Below are 13,876 nucleotides of genomic sequence, written 5' to 3'. Positions count from 1 at the left end.
AGACTAATAGACAGATTCAGCGCAGATTCAGGGCAAGGAGAGGCAGTTTAATGCATGCACATCTAAAGGGAAGTTGGGGATGCCCCTTTTATTGTAATGCTGTCTCTGCAACAGAGAACAGCCAAATGTAACAAATCAGCCAGCTCATTAATGTAACAACTCAGCCAGCTTACATTCCTCATACGCTAGCTCAGTTCGGAAAATCCCTACATTTCTACCGCACCTGTGAAATTGTTTATGAATTAGCTCACAGAAGACTAAAATACCGAATGCGGTATTTTCCCTCCTAGATTTTTTTTACCACAAAGCCTTTTATGAATTGAGGCCTTTAATTACATCATTGTATACACATTATTCACGCATCCATCCATAATTTCCAAGATACAGCAGAACATGTTAAATCAGTACAAATTTTATTTTAAAGATACTCTGAAGCGAGAATAAATCTCACTTCAGAGCTTTTATTCAGCAGGGACATGTGTGCCCCTGCTAAAACGCCGCTATCCAGCGGCTGAACGGGGGTCCCTTACCCCCCAAATCCCCCCCTGCAAAATCAACGACCAACTTGGTCGCAGATTTTGCTGCTGTTGAGGCAGGGCTAACGGCTGCAGCCCTGCCTCTCAGCGCCGTCTATCAGCGGCGCATCGCCGCCTCTCCCCCGCCCCTCTCAGCGAAGGAAGACTGAGAAGGGCGGGGGAGAGGCGGAGATAAACGCTGATAGACGCGTGTGAGGCAGGGCTGCGTGCATTAGCCCTGCCTCTATGCGGAAGAGATCCCCGTGAGTAGACGAGGGGATTTGGGGGTTAAGGGACCCCCATTTAGCCGCGGGATAGCGGCATTTTAGCAGGGGCACACATGCCCCTGCTGAATATAAGAGCTGAAGCGAGTTTTATACTTGCTTCAGTCTCTCTTTAAGTGGATTCAAGTCAAAAATCGATGGTGCCTTGCACGATTGATGACATTACATTTTAAAAGGAACTCCTGTTTTTTTGTTGTTGTTTTGTTTTGTTTTTTTAAAGAGAAACTAAACCTAAAATTAAAAAGTCAAAATAACCATACACAGGTCATACTTACATCCTATGTAGTCTACTCATTAATCTCTTTTTCCTCTCCTGTGTCCCATTTGTGCACTGTGAATAATGGAATTCTCCACCCTCCATTTTCGAAAAGGCCAGTACCCCATAACAGCTTCCTGGTCAGCACATTGTTAAACTGTTATATCATCCACTTGAGCCATAGAGAAACATGGACATTACCTTGCACATTAAGTTGTAACTGACAGCTGCTGATATATAACTGACAGCAACTGGTATATTTCAGTTCTGAAAAAATATTGTCAGAACTGGAAGGGATCACTGTAAGATGATGAGCTTCTGAGAGGAACTGAGGTTAGTATGTAATATTCATTTGCAGCTACGTCATGTGTTTATTTTAAATAATTTATTCGCTTCAGGTTCCCTTTAAGTACAAACATTAATTTAATGAACTGCAGGCTGAAGCCTCTATAACAGACAAGCCAGCACACTGTCTATCATCATAAGCTCTGCTTAGCTTCCAACTGTATCTGTTATTGATATCTGTGTGGGTTACACACAGCGGCCACTACCAAACATAATAATAATTGTTCTGGTGCATGTACATGCCTGCCTAATTTTTCTGGCTGCACTGTGGCTGCTACAACAAAACAAAAGGCATGTACATGTGTCAATTCCCCTTCGTGATCGTTACCTTGCTGTGGTGAAGGGGCTTGCATATCACAATGAAGCAATGACCAGTGGCGTAGCTAAGGAGCTGTGGGCCCCGGTGCAAGTTTTACAATGGGGCCCCCCAAGCACTCTATACATAACAATTGATATGGTGCACCAAAACCTGCCAATGGTAACTACAGTGTCAGAGGTGCAAGAAGGGGATGGGGAACAGTTTGTTAATGACTACCACTATTCAAAGTATCTATAGAAGTGATTATTATGAGCACAGGACCAATAGAGAGCTAATACTGCAGTTGAGCGAGGGCCCCCCGGGCCCCTCTGGCCCAAGGGCCCGATGCAGTCGCAACCTCTGCACCCCCTTTTGCTATGCCCCTGGCAATGACTTATATGAGTGTGTTGGGGAGCACATCCAAGATAAGGTCGTTGCTTCATTGTGGACAGACCAAATTCGATCAGCTGGACAGTCACAGTTCTGTCATTGAGCTACCTCAGCCCGACTATATGGGCTGGAAAACCGTCATCACCTACACTCTCGCCATTGTGCGCACCAGCACGGCCATCACTACACAAACAGCTGTTTGCGGTGCGTTACACAGTGAGTTCGGTCTGTCAGTGTGAAGCAGTACACTAATTACAATTCCTGATCCATGTATAAACATGCAAGATGTTTTGTAGCACTTTATGCCTCCAAGCTAGGAATTCAATGTGATTTCTGCCCTTTAGGGATTATAACTTTGCTCTGCGTCAAATCTGTAATTTTCCCAGGGACTTTTGGCATGTATCCCACTCCGCCATGCCCCCCTCCAGGTGTTAGACCCCTTGAAACATCTTTTCCATCACTTTTTCAAGTACGCCTGCCCATTGAAGTCTATTACAGTTAGCAGAGTTCGCCGATTCGCTGATTTTTGCGGAAGTTCGCGTCCGCGGTCTGCAAACCCAAAATCTGAGGTTCGAGCCACCTCTACAGGGAGGAAACTAGAAATCACTGGCACCCCCCTGCAAAAGTGTGGATGCCCTCCATGGGGCCCACTCAGGTCCATTTTGGGGGGCAGGAGGGGTTTCAACATGAGGGGAAAGCATGGCCACCTACATCGGTGGGCTACTCCACCCTCCCTCATCTTGGGCTCTCCCGTCAGTGCTCCCCCTCTAGCATTAATAGGTAATCTCCTGAGCGTCAGCTGCTTAGAGAGTGAAACCTCCGGCGGTGGAACGCATGGAGGTATGTCTGTGCCCCTGCCTGCCCCTGCTGCCACCTTTTAATGCTGGAGGGGGAGTGCTGAGGGGAGAGCCTCCCTCCTAAAGTAGGTGGCCATGCTATACCCTCATGCTGCGACCCCTCCTACCTCCCAAAATGGGCCTGTGAGGGCCCCAGAGGTTTCCACGGGCTGTAGCCCCTATTGTTACACCACTGTGTATAGATTTAAAAAAACAAAACAAAAAGTTACAAATAGCATAAAACCGGTAAAAAGAAGCTTTGACTGTGTGACGATGATGATATCTATGCTTTTAGTCACTCCAAGTAGCAAGAGCATGGTACACATTTATGACTCCTTCCTAAATCAAGAAGTGCGGTTCAGTTTTTTCCATAGGTTCCACAAAACAAGCCTAAAATGGGGTAGTAACAGATTTTGCAGTAGAGGCTGATTACACCAAATAGATAAAAAATTGAGGAAACATTGTGATATATAGTAAAATGTGATAAATTATTCAGGATACCTATGATACCTTTAGTGTATCATATAGTGCTGTGTATAACACTGCCTTCCCAACAAGGCCCCGGGCCAACTTTCCTGTTGCGTCCTACCCATGTGAAATAATGCCCCTCCCTACCCATGTGCAAACCCCGCCTTCTGTGTGTAACAACCGTGTACGGCATTCCCTTTCATTCTTGTACAGCTGCCTTAAGCAGCATCTCTCTTCTTCCATATGTGCTCTTAATTGGCATACTCACTTTGCAATTTTCAGGCTTCTCTTCCACATTCAGCAACATCCTTTCCATGTCCAGCCGCCTCCTTGGGCAGCAGCCGCCAAAGGCCCCAGCCTTTGTGGCCTTTCCAGAAATCCAGCCCTTTTAGCCCTGGCAATGATGTCTTTCAGCCGTCTCCCCAAGAACACTCAGAGTTCATGTGATGTTCCTGCTGTGGGGAAAAAAAATCCACAGTGAGTCACCTTGCTGGCAGTAAAGATGCTGATGTCTCTGATAAATGTATAGCTTGGAAAAGTGGCAAAAAGCGTTAAAGCGGTATAAAACCCTGACATAATATTCAATAAAAAGACGTTTTACTTCTTTTTATATGCCATACGGTTATCATATTTGCATTTGTGCAGAAGTATTATTTTTCATTTAGAAATGACAAGTTCACAAAAGTACAGTTTTTTGCTTTGAGAGCTGACTTTGTATTTTATTCATAACTGGTTTTATTCATGTTGAATTGAAGGCAGAAATGCTTTCAGTGTCTCTCTGTGTCCAGGAGCTTCTGCACAGTCAGAGAATGTGTCACATTCCTCACTTGATACAATTAAGTAAACACAAGATAACATCTCCACTTTGGATGCATCCAGATTTCTCTGCACTGAACTTTGAAGCCCTGTGTTTAACTAGTTGAATGCTGTTCTAGTAAAAAAAATGGTGTTAGTATATAATATGCTGTAAATATTTGTTTAGAGCAAAGAAGAAATGCTGGGTTTCATTCCACTTTAAGTTAAATTTCTTCCAGCTCTCCACTCATTACTGTCAGTGAGACAAAAAATATAATATACATAAATAAAAAATGGTCAATCTCTAATTCCAAATTAACACTAGAGAGTAGAGAAGTCTTTCTGTCACACTGCAATAATTACTCCTCACTGAAGAATACTACTGTTGAGTGAAACTGAAGGTGAGCATGCAGGAGAATGCCAAGAAACTGACGGAACTCTACCTGGGCATAGATATTGTGGAAGATTATTTCCCTGTAAATGGATGGGAGCCTCCCTTTGACAACAATTAACTCTGAGAGTTGCCAACTTTTCCTTGTGGCCTATTGAGAATCTTCTGCCATGAATCATACTCCTTCATTTGTTGGTAAACGGTTCTGAATTGATTCTATATATCTGCACAGGATTTTACTTAAAAAACAGTTCCCTGCATCAGATTATTTCTCCTTAAAAACAACAATGTTCACATTTCACTCCTCTTATTCATTTGCCAATAACCTTATCGCTACTCATCACACCAAATGATCTATATATTTTTTTTCTGCACAAGTAAGGCTTTCTTTGGGTTGTACTAATAGCTAAGAATTATTTTATTTACTCTACATTTTAAATGGAATAACAAAACAAAAGTCATTATTTCTCAGTTTTCAGTCATTTTCTTTGCCCATTTGTCCTGGTTATTACAACATTTAACTGATATCCCTAGTACAATGTATGGTGACAATATTTTATTTGGAAACACATTTTTTCTGTTTTGTGTTTATTTATATTTTATAAATAATTGCAAGCTCTTATTTGCAAAAAATAGCAGTAATATACCCTAATGACATACATACTAAACTCCCTAAGGTAAGTATTTATGTATTGAATGTATTATATATTAAATGCTGTCACTTTTTTTTACAAGTTTTTTTTTTTGTAACTATAGAAGTGAGGGCTAGAAAGAGTTAACAACTAATGGGAGATATTTTTTTTTATGTATTTAGTGTATGTAAGTGTATTTTATGTAAGTACACAGGGAGTGTTGTGTATGTGTTTTGTACTTTCATTTTTGGAATGACCACCAGCACCTCGCTGATGCCATTGATCATTCATAACAGCCACTTTGATCAGCTTTGGGAACACATGTTCCCATTCACTAATGGCCGACTGGTGGGACGACGGAGGCGAGCAGGTGCACACATGCAATAAACAGTGGTGAGGTAAACAAAGATGCATATCTACGATCCTGATCTACAAGTGAAGTTTTCAGGGGCGTAGAAATGAGTGGCAAGGTTTTGGAACCAGTTAAAAGGGAACTATGGTGACAAATGTAACATTCATACTTACAGTTCCATATAATATGTGCATTTGTCCCAGAGTAAATGACTTGTAATTTTTTTTTTACTTCATGTGTAGCTTTCAGTTACAATAGAAATTATAATCTGACATTTTTGAACCTCCTGGCGACAGGATTTGTATTAGTCCATCTCCTAATAGGTGATTCTCAAAGTATCTTTTGATTGATTTAAAAGCACTCCCTGAAAAGGATCTATACAAAGATGCCAGCCTGGGTTGCTACTAGGGATGGTCAGAATGCCAATTTCCGAGTCCGCAGTAAATCCGCATTCCGTCATGTACCAATTACCAATTCCGCTTTCCGCTACCAATTTCCGCATTCCAATGCGGAATTTCCGCCGGAAATCGCGGAAATTCCGCCCGACTTTAACATTGATTTTCTCAAAAACTATAAGGTCTTTTTGAAAACTTTTTTTTGCATCTTGTTCAGAAGATTCTGTTTAATAAACCCTGAAAATTACTAATCGTGGTACTAGGCCTTTGCTATTAACCGCTAAAGTCGGCGGATTTTTACTGTAATGTAAAATGCAGAAAATAGGCAGATGCAGGCTTTCTGCATTTTTCATTACAGTAAAAATCTGCCGACTTTAGAGGTTAATAGCAAAGCCTCCTTAAGTCCTAGAAACACCAAATTTTTAAGGTTTATTAACCTGAATCTTGTGAACATGATGCAAAAAAAAGTTTTCAAAAAGACCTTATAGTTTTTGAGAAAATCAATGTTAAATTCGGGTGGAATTTCCGCGATTTCCGGCGGAAATCCGCCTACGGCACTTGCATTACCGATTTCCGCATTCCGATGCGGAAATGCAATTTCCGATCGAAATTTTGGAAATTGCATTTCCGCGGAATCCGAATGAGCATCCCTAGTTGCTACTTGTGTGCAAATTATTCTAACACATGGACAGCACCCCTGACATTAACCAAGTGCTTTTGAACATAAAATAAATCCTGAGAACCCCTCATGAGGGGGGACTAGTCCAAAACCTGTCGGTAAGAGGTTTAGAATTAATTGATTATAATACCAACAGTAAGTGACAGATGCATAGTAAGTAACTACAACAGATACATGAAAACTAGAAATCCCCCTTAATATAATAGTAGAAATTGAGCGAACTACAATGAAACAGGATGTAAAGAAAACACAAAAATCTTTATTTATAAGCCAACCGCAAGTTAAAAACAATTAAAAACAAAGCAGCCAGATCTGGGCTATAGGCCCCTAATAATACAATAATGTATGCAGAACCCTGCGTACAGAGTAATAATAATAATATTGTATGTGGCTTACCCAGGGATCTCTGCGAAAAAAGGTTTTAAACAGTGCCGCAAAAAGGTTCAAAAAATATACTGTATAGTAATGTGGTACTGTATCGCAGAGATAATCCCTGGAGAGTTACACACATACACATAAGGATAAATATTCACAATCACTAGCTGCCACTAATACAATTAAAGTGCATGTGCAAATAGGAACATAAAAACATAAACATTTCATAACCATGTCCATATGTAGATATAAGGTAATAGGTGAAATCAGCAGACAAAAAATGTGAGGTAGAAAAAGGAGAATGAGGTAGATCAGTGGAAGTAATAGCAGCTTAAGATAGAAGAGGGAAGATTCCCATAAGGTGCAACAGTGTATAATGAATGGGTGAAAGAATGGTAGCAGCAAGAAAGAGAGATCAACGCAGGGCTCACCTAATATAATGAATCGAGAGGTCTCAGGGCTGGCTGCGGGGGCGCTGCCAACGCCGTCCGACTAGTTCCGCCGAAGCTGCGAGGGGTATTTTTAACTTGCGGTTGGCTTATAAATAAAGATTTTTGTATTTTCTTTACATCCTGTTTCATTGTAGTTCACTCAATTTCTACTATTATATTAAGGGGGATTTCTAGTTTTTTGTATCTGTTGAAGTATATTGTTTTAGGTCGGTGACCTATTTCCCCCTGCTTAGCCTATTATGGCAATTAGAGTAACATTTGTTGCTTAGTGATGCTTGCTCGTCTGTCCTGGTGTTGAAAAAGCTGCATAGTAAGTAAAACATTTACAGTGCATTTACTCTGGGATAAATGCACATCTTATATATGTAGGTGTAAATATGAATTTTACATTTTACTGTATTTTGCCATAGTGCCCCTTTTATGATAGATTTAGGTCAGAGTCAGAAGATTAGTCTAACTGTTAACATTAGAGGTGAAAATTAACCTGGGCAAAAAATTGCACATGAAATTTCATGTTAACATGGTATTACAATGAGACATTACGAATTACCATGAAATTAATAATTAAGGGTTTGCCAAAAATTACGAATTGCGATTTCATAATTGTGCAAATGTGAAGTATTGGCTCATCACTATTAACAAGAAACCATGTTGTAAGATGAGGGAATGGCTGTCAGATATTGAAAAATGGCATTACTTTTATTTTATTTGCCTTAAGTATATTTGGAATTTTTATCATAATGATATTCCATGAATTACTACAGGGCTACCAGAATGTCAAAGCTTTCACTTTTGTCTTCTTTTAAGAGTTTCCCCACACTTGTTTGTGTTGTACAAAATATGCAAGGACAAAGGCAGCTACAAAATAGACATTCAGTCCTAATTACAGGACAGGCAGGGCACTAATTACATACATAGAATAATATGTGCTGGGGAGATTCTGGACAGGCAGAATAGGCAGAGACTGATGACACTTGTGATCTGTCAATAATGTTTGGAGGAAGAGAACACACTATTATTTTATATCCAACGAGCTAGGGATACAACTTAAAATAATAGCTCAATAATTGAAAGAGACGTGTTTGCATCCAACACACTCTACAGCTGCTTTTTGTAACTGAGGATCACATCTCTGAACTTTTTGGAATTGAAAAAGAACCAAACTATACATATTTATTTTTTTAGCTCTTATGCATGGCTGGGAGTTTTCTAAACAACACAAAATTAAGTTGGTTTCCCATAAGACACTTGGGGCCAGGGTTGCTCGTAAACTACGCCAGCGCGAATCTACGCATCGTAGTACGCAACTACGCATCGTAGTTCGTAGGCGAAGTTTAAGAACTACACGTACGCATTTCCGCGTAGTCGTAGTCCCGCTATGCGAAGCTTCGCCCGCTACGTGTAGTTGACGTATGTATTGCGAAGTCAACTACGCGTGCGGTAACTGCATTTATATGGGTCATTGCGCATGCGCATAAATATTATTGCCCTTTATACGCATACAATTCCGCATTGGATGGTGGAATGTATGCTTATATTAGTTTGTGTATGCGCATAGTTAGCAGATTATTGCGGAAATACAGTAGTTGGAGGAAATATGACTCTGGATGAAAGGAAGATGGATAGACAAGTTTGAGGTAGGTTTTGAGGGAATTGTTGGAGATAGGGATTAGTCTAATAGTACAAAGAGGAGCGGGGAGGTAGAAAATTCTAGAGGGTGTGATAGCCCTGGATAATCTTGGAGCTTCACATGGGAAGAGGAGATCAGTCTTCAAATCACCCGGGAAACTAAGAGGGCAGCAAGAGGTGTATTTATGCTTAAGCTCAGAAAGGTAAAGCATAGTAGCTTGAATTCGATTCACTGGTGAACTGGAAGCCACTGTAGCCACTTGCTGGAAGGAGCAGAAGATGGGTCCAGTTGTAGAATCAATGATGAAACTTACAATTAAGTCTTTTTAGTCAAATAATTGATAAGAGGATGTTGCAATTGTTTTGTCAAGATGTTATGAGCCAAAAATACCAGGAGTTTGGTACTTTCTGGAGATATGAAGACCTGTATTTTGCAGGGTAATTAGAGGTGACCCAACAGAGTGAAGGAGAGTAGTGGAAAGGTATCTGATGAACCCTTCACTACTTCAGAGTACATTTTCGATCAAATGTTTCACTAGTCCAATGTGTTTCAGACTTGTTCGGGTCAGCAAGTTCATACTTTATGCTATTTCTGCAAATGCCTCACATGTGGGACTTGCAAGATCTGTGGAACATGACCCTGTGCTGTGCATCTTCTTTATGAAGAAGAGCATTTGGCTGAGGTTACAGTGAGCATGGAGAAAGGGAAGGTGGTGGGTAGCAACTTAAAGAAAACCTGGACTGAAAATTAAAAGTCAAAATAAGCATACACAAGTCATACTTACCTTCCATGTAGTCTACTCCTCAGTGTCTTTCTCCTATCCCACGTCCTGTTTGTTCACTGTGATCAAGGGAATTTTCCGTCCTCCATTTTGAAAATGGCCATTACCCATAACAGCTTTCTGTTCAGCACACAGTTAAACTGTAACATCGTCCACTTGAGCCATAGGGAAACAAGGACATTACCTGGTACATCAGTTTTCCTCTCAGCTATAACTGACAGCAACTGATATTTTACTGACAGCAACTGATATATTTCAGATCTGACAAAATATTGTCAGAACTGGAAGGGATTTTTGTCAGAAGTAAATGGTGAGCTTCTGAGAGGAACTGATGGCAAGGTAACTATGTAATGTTCATTTGACGTTACCTCATGTGTTTATTTTAAATATTTTTACTTAGTACAGGTTCTCTTTAAAGCAGCAAATCATTGGTCTACATTTTTCAGTTATAGTCATTCAGAAGATAGATTTACAGGCAAGCTTCAGGTAGTGGGCAGGCCTGTGCAGAATACGAATGCCAGAATGAATAGGTGCGTAAAACAAATATGTTTTTCCATGATTAACTGGTATTTACATTTACATTCCCTCCATATTTAAAAATGTCCCTCTTTGTTTTTCATTGTCCAGATGATAAAGAAGACACAGATCCTTGCAGGATGCAGATCAGCTATGCACAAGATCTTAAGGGCTGAGGTGGATTACATGTACTAGTTGTTGCTGACATGAGCTTCACATGATCAGAAATTTAAAGGATCTTGACTACCAGGGTCACTTGTTGAACTTCAGCAGCGTCCACCCCCACCACAGTGCTTATAGTTGCCCATAAGAGAACTAGGAACTCAACAGAGACCTCATAGCTTCCAACCACCTCTCTTTGGGAGCCAGATCCTCATTATCCTTTCCTCCTCAGTTGTCTACTATTTAGGTCTGATGTAAAGACCCTTATAAATGCTTGTGTTTATCTTCTAAAGGGGTCTTTTATGCTGTGCTAAACTATAGTGCCAGCCTCTTTATTTCAACAATTATTACGAAGTTTTTTGTGACTGGGGCACCAATCAGTCAGAAATGTTGCTAATTAATGTTATACATTACTGAATGTATGGTGGGGACATGGCCCTAACAGTGCTTTTGGGGGACATGTATTTTGCCCAAAATGATAAATGCACCTCTTTCTCATCCCAGAAATGTAGGCGGTATGGCAGTGCACCTTTGTCTCCTAAAGTGTTTCAAGGGACTTGGTATTGCTCACAGTGCTTTAAGTGACATGGTATAGCCCACAGTACTTTAAGGGACATGGTATGGCTCAGAATGCCATTCCTCATCCCATGCAGTTCTTTCATGTGGAAAGGTTGTGTAGCCAAGACATCCAGGTCCTGAAGAGTGCAGAACATCACTTGCTGGTCCAGGCTTAAAGGGACACTTAAGCCAGAAAAAAAATGAGTTTTACTCACCTGGGGCTTCTACCAGCCCCCTGCAGCTTTCCTGTGCCCTCGCAGCCACTCACTAATCCTCTGGTCCCCTGCTGCCAGCTAGTTTCGTTTTTGCCGACAGGCCCGTCAGGACTGGCCATGCGTAGCTTTTTCCGCATTCCCGACTGTAATTAGCGATATCGCGGCCCGCTACGCGTGGCCAGTCCTGACGGGCCTGTCGGCAAAAACGAAACTAGCTGGCAGCAGGGGACCAGAGGATTAGCGAGTGGCTGCGAGGGCACAGGACTGCTGCAGGGGGCTGGTAGAAGCCCCAGGTGAGTAAAACTCATTTTTTTTCTGGCTTAAGGTTCACTTTAAGAGAAGAGCCCGGTGACAGTTTAATGGCAATGGGGTCTGTTTTGAATACAGTAATGCGACAATATTTTTACTTGATCAGTGGTAGCCCAGAAGTGCTCTTGGGTGGGAGAAATGATGGAATTTTTTTAAATTCTTAGAATTAAATTTTAAAAAAGCAAAGAACTGTGTTTTAGGGACAGTAATTCACAACACGAGTCAACAGTCATCTAAAATTGTAGTGGTTTCCCTAAAATAGTGAAAATAAATAAATTGAAGCTGAATTCGTTTGTCATGATCCATATCAATCCATGCTTTGCATCTTATGATTTCTTAAGTAAGTAAGCTCAGTGCTTCCTACAGTTCCTCACAGAAACAAGCATACCTTCATCAATTCCAAACCAAGCTAACGGATATTTTTAAATCAAAGATGATATATGTATTCTACATCATTTCTCTCTGAGGAAAATTCTAAGAAAAGCATTTGATCAATCAGGTGACTGATTTGTAAGTGTCCAAATGGCTGGTTAAGATCATGTGGTCACTCATATCTCACTTTTGCTTCCTGTAAAAGTGTACACAGGAAGTGGATTTGAGTACTGATGTACCAATAGACCCTGTGACCCCTGCATGCAACCGCGGGGGCCTTGTGGCTATGCGGGTCCATTCCTTCACAACTCATCACAGATTAAGTGCATCAGAGCAGTGTACATATACCTGCTTCAGTGCTGCATCAAATCTTCTCTCCTTTCTGGCAGGGGAGCGCTCTATGCTGCCATTCTCTGGCTCCGGATGCATGTCACGTGATCAAGAGCTGTGTATGCAGCATAGAGCGAGTGGGTGCTAGGAGAAGAGGAGACCTGACGCAGCTCTAGAGCGAGTAAATTTACTACTCACTGTGCTTATTCTGCTGGGGTGGGGCTGGGAAGGAGGTGGGTAACTGGACGCGGGTAAGTGTGTCTGTGTGTGTGTGTGTGTGTGTGTGTGTGTGCGCGCGCGTGTGTGAGTGTGTGTGTACACGTGTGTGTGTGTGTGTGTGTGTGTGTGTGTGTGTGTGTGTGTGTGTGTGTGTGTGTGTGTGTGTGTGTGTGTGTAGGGGGTGTTAGGGGCTGTACGAATTAGTACATCGTTGATGAGTTGGGTGCATGGCTCTCCCTGCTGCCGCTAAACTCCCCAGTGGCGTTAAAGCCTAGCATTGCTGCTATGGGGCGCCTGGTTTTTGCACCCAGCCCTGAGCTTCATGGGCCAAAACCACCTTCTTCGGTTAGGGGACCCTATGACAATATTGCTTGGGGCCCCAAGGCTTCTTGTTATGTCCTTGGATGTGAGACAAGACAACGCAACCACCAGTCACTCAGAGATCTGCTTATCAGTACAGTCAGCTGATGACATCACTCACAAGATACTCTATGAACGCCTGAACTCCAGATCCTATGCATATAAAAGTAATAAACATGGCCAGCAAACATCTGAGTAATCACAAAGAGACCTCTCCCAGCATGCAAGCAGGAACAGCCCCGAAAGCCTCCCTGGTGGCCTCTACAGTCACCAGCACACAGCACTCAGCAATATGCAGCATCAGCCTACTCCTGGTAAAAATAGTTACATTAATAAATATTTCAATAGGAAAAGAATGTAAAGAGAATAGAAATAAGAAATAGTCAGCCATCTGCAACATTCCAATTATGTTTCAATTACTTACCAATTAAGCACAACACAACAGCCACACAGAATACTAGTTACTGAAATGTGACCGGAATACAATCAAATATACAGTAAATATAAACCCAGGAGCAAAATCTGAGAAAGGAATCATGCAGTGTAACCACGGCTTATTTACATGCAAACTTCTAAATTACCGGCCACCGATGATCAGTGTTGCTTAATACTGTTACCACCGCTGCCCTGATCTCCTTTACCAACTGTCACTTTAACTGTACCAACTGGCAGCCCTACAGCAATAACTACATTAAAGTGCTAAAATGACACTCCGGGATTACAGAATAAAAGTGAAGCATTTCAGAAATAAAAATATGTCCTGCCTCAGCTCAGGAGTGCTCTGTCTTCAGCCAAGAAGATTTATTTCTCCTCCTCCCTCACATCTTCAGTGTTATAATTCAAAACAGCTTGGAACTCCCTAGTTCATCCAATCTCCTCCCCCTACACCCCGTGTGTCAGCAGAGGATCTTACAACTCTTACAACACGTCTTCCAAAACCACAGACAACGCCAGAAATGGA

At 41.6% G+C, this 13,876-nt stretch overlaps 1 protein-coding gene across 6 annotated transcripts in view; it reads right to left on the bottom strand.

The window, feature by feature from the left end:
* The window catches only part of LOC137524516 (QRFP-like peptide receptor), a 114,458-nt gene that overhangs the window by 21,672 nt on the left and 78,910 nt on the right, over window positions 1-13,876 (bottom strand). The window contains exons 1-2 of one of the 6 annotated variants that reach the window (XM_068244476.1): window positions 13,497-13,544; window positions 3,661-3,847 (exon numbers count right to left, since the gene is read on the bottom strand). The gene's annotated coding sequence lies outside the window, so the exon portion shown is untranslated. Of the gene's footprint in view, window positions 1-3,660; window positions 3,848-13,339; window positions 13,425-13,477; window positions 13,545-13,876 lie in introns of those variants that run through there. The other 5 variants (XM_068244481.1, XM_068244479.1, XM_068244477.1 and 2 more) reach the window with 5 other exon arrangements.

This window comes from Hyperolius riggenbachi, chromosome 7 (assembly GCF_040937935.1).
Source record: "Hyperolius riggenbachi isolate aHypRig1 chromosome 7, aHypRig1.pri, whole genome shotgun sequence".
Lineage (NCBI taxonomy): Eukaryota > Metazoa > Chordata > Amphibia > Anura > Hyperoliidae > Hyperolius > Hyperolius riggenbachi.
This window is presented reverse-complemented; position numbering and strand designations above follow the sequence as displayed.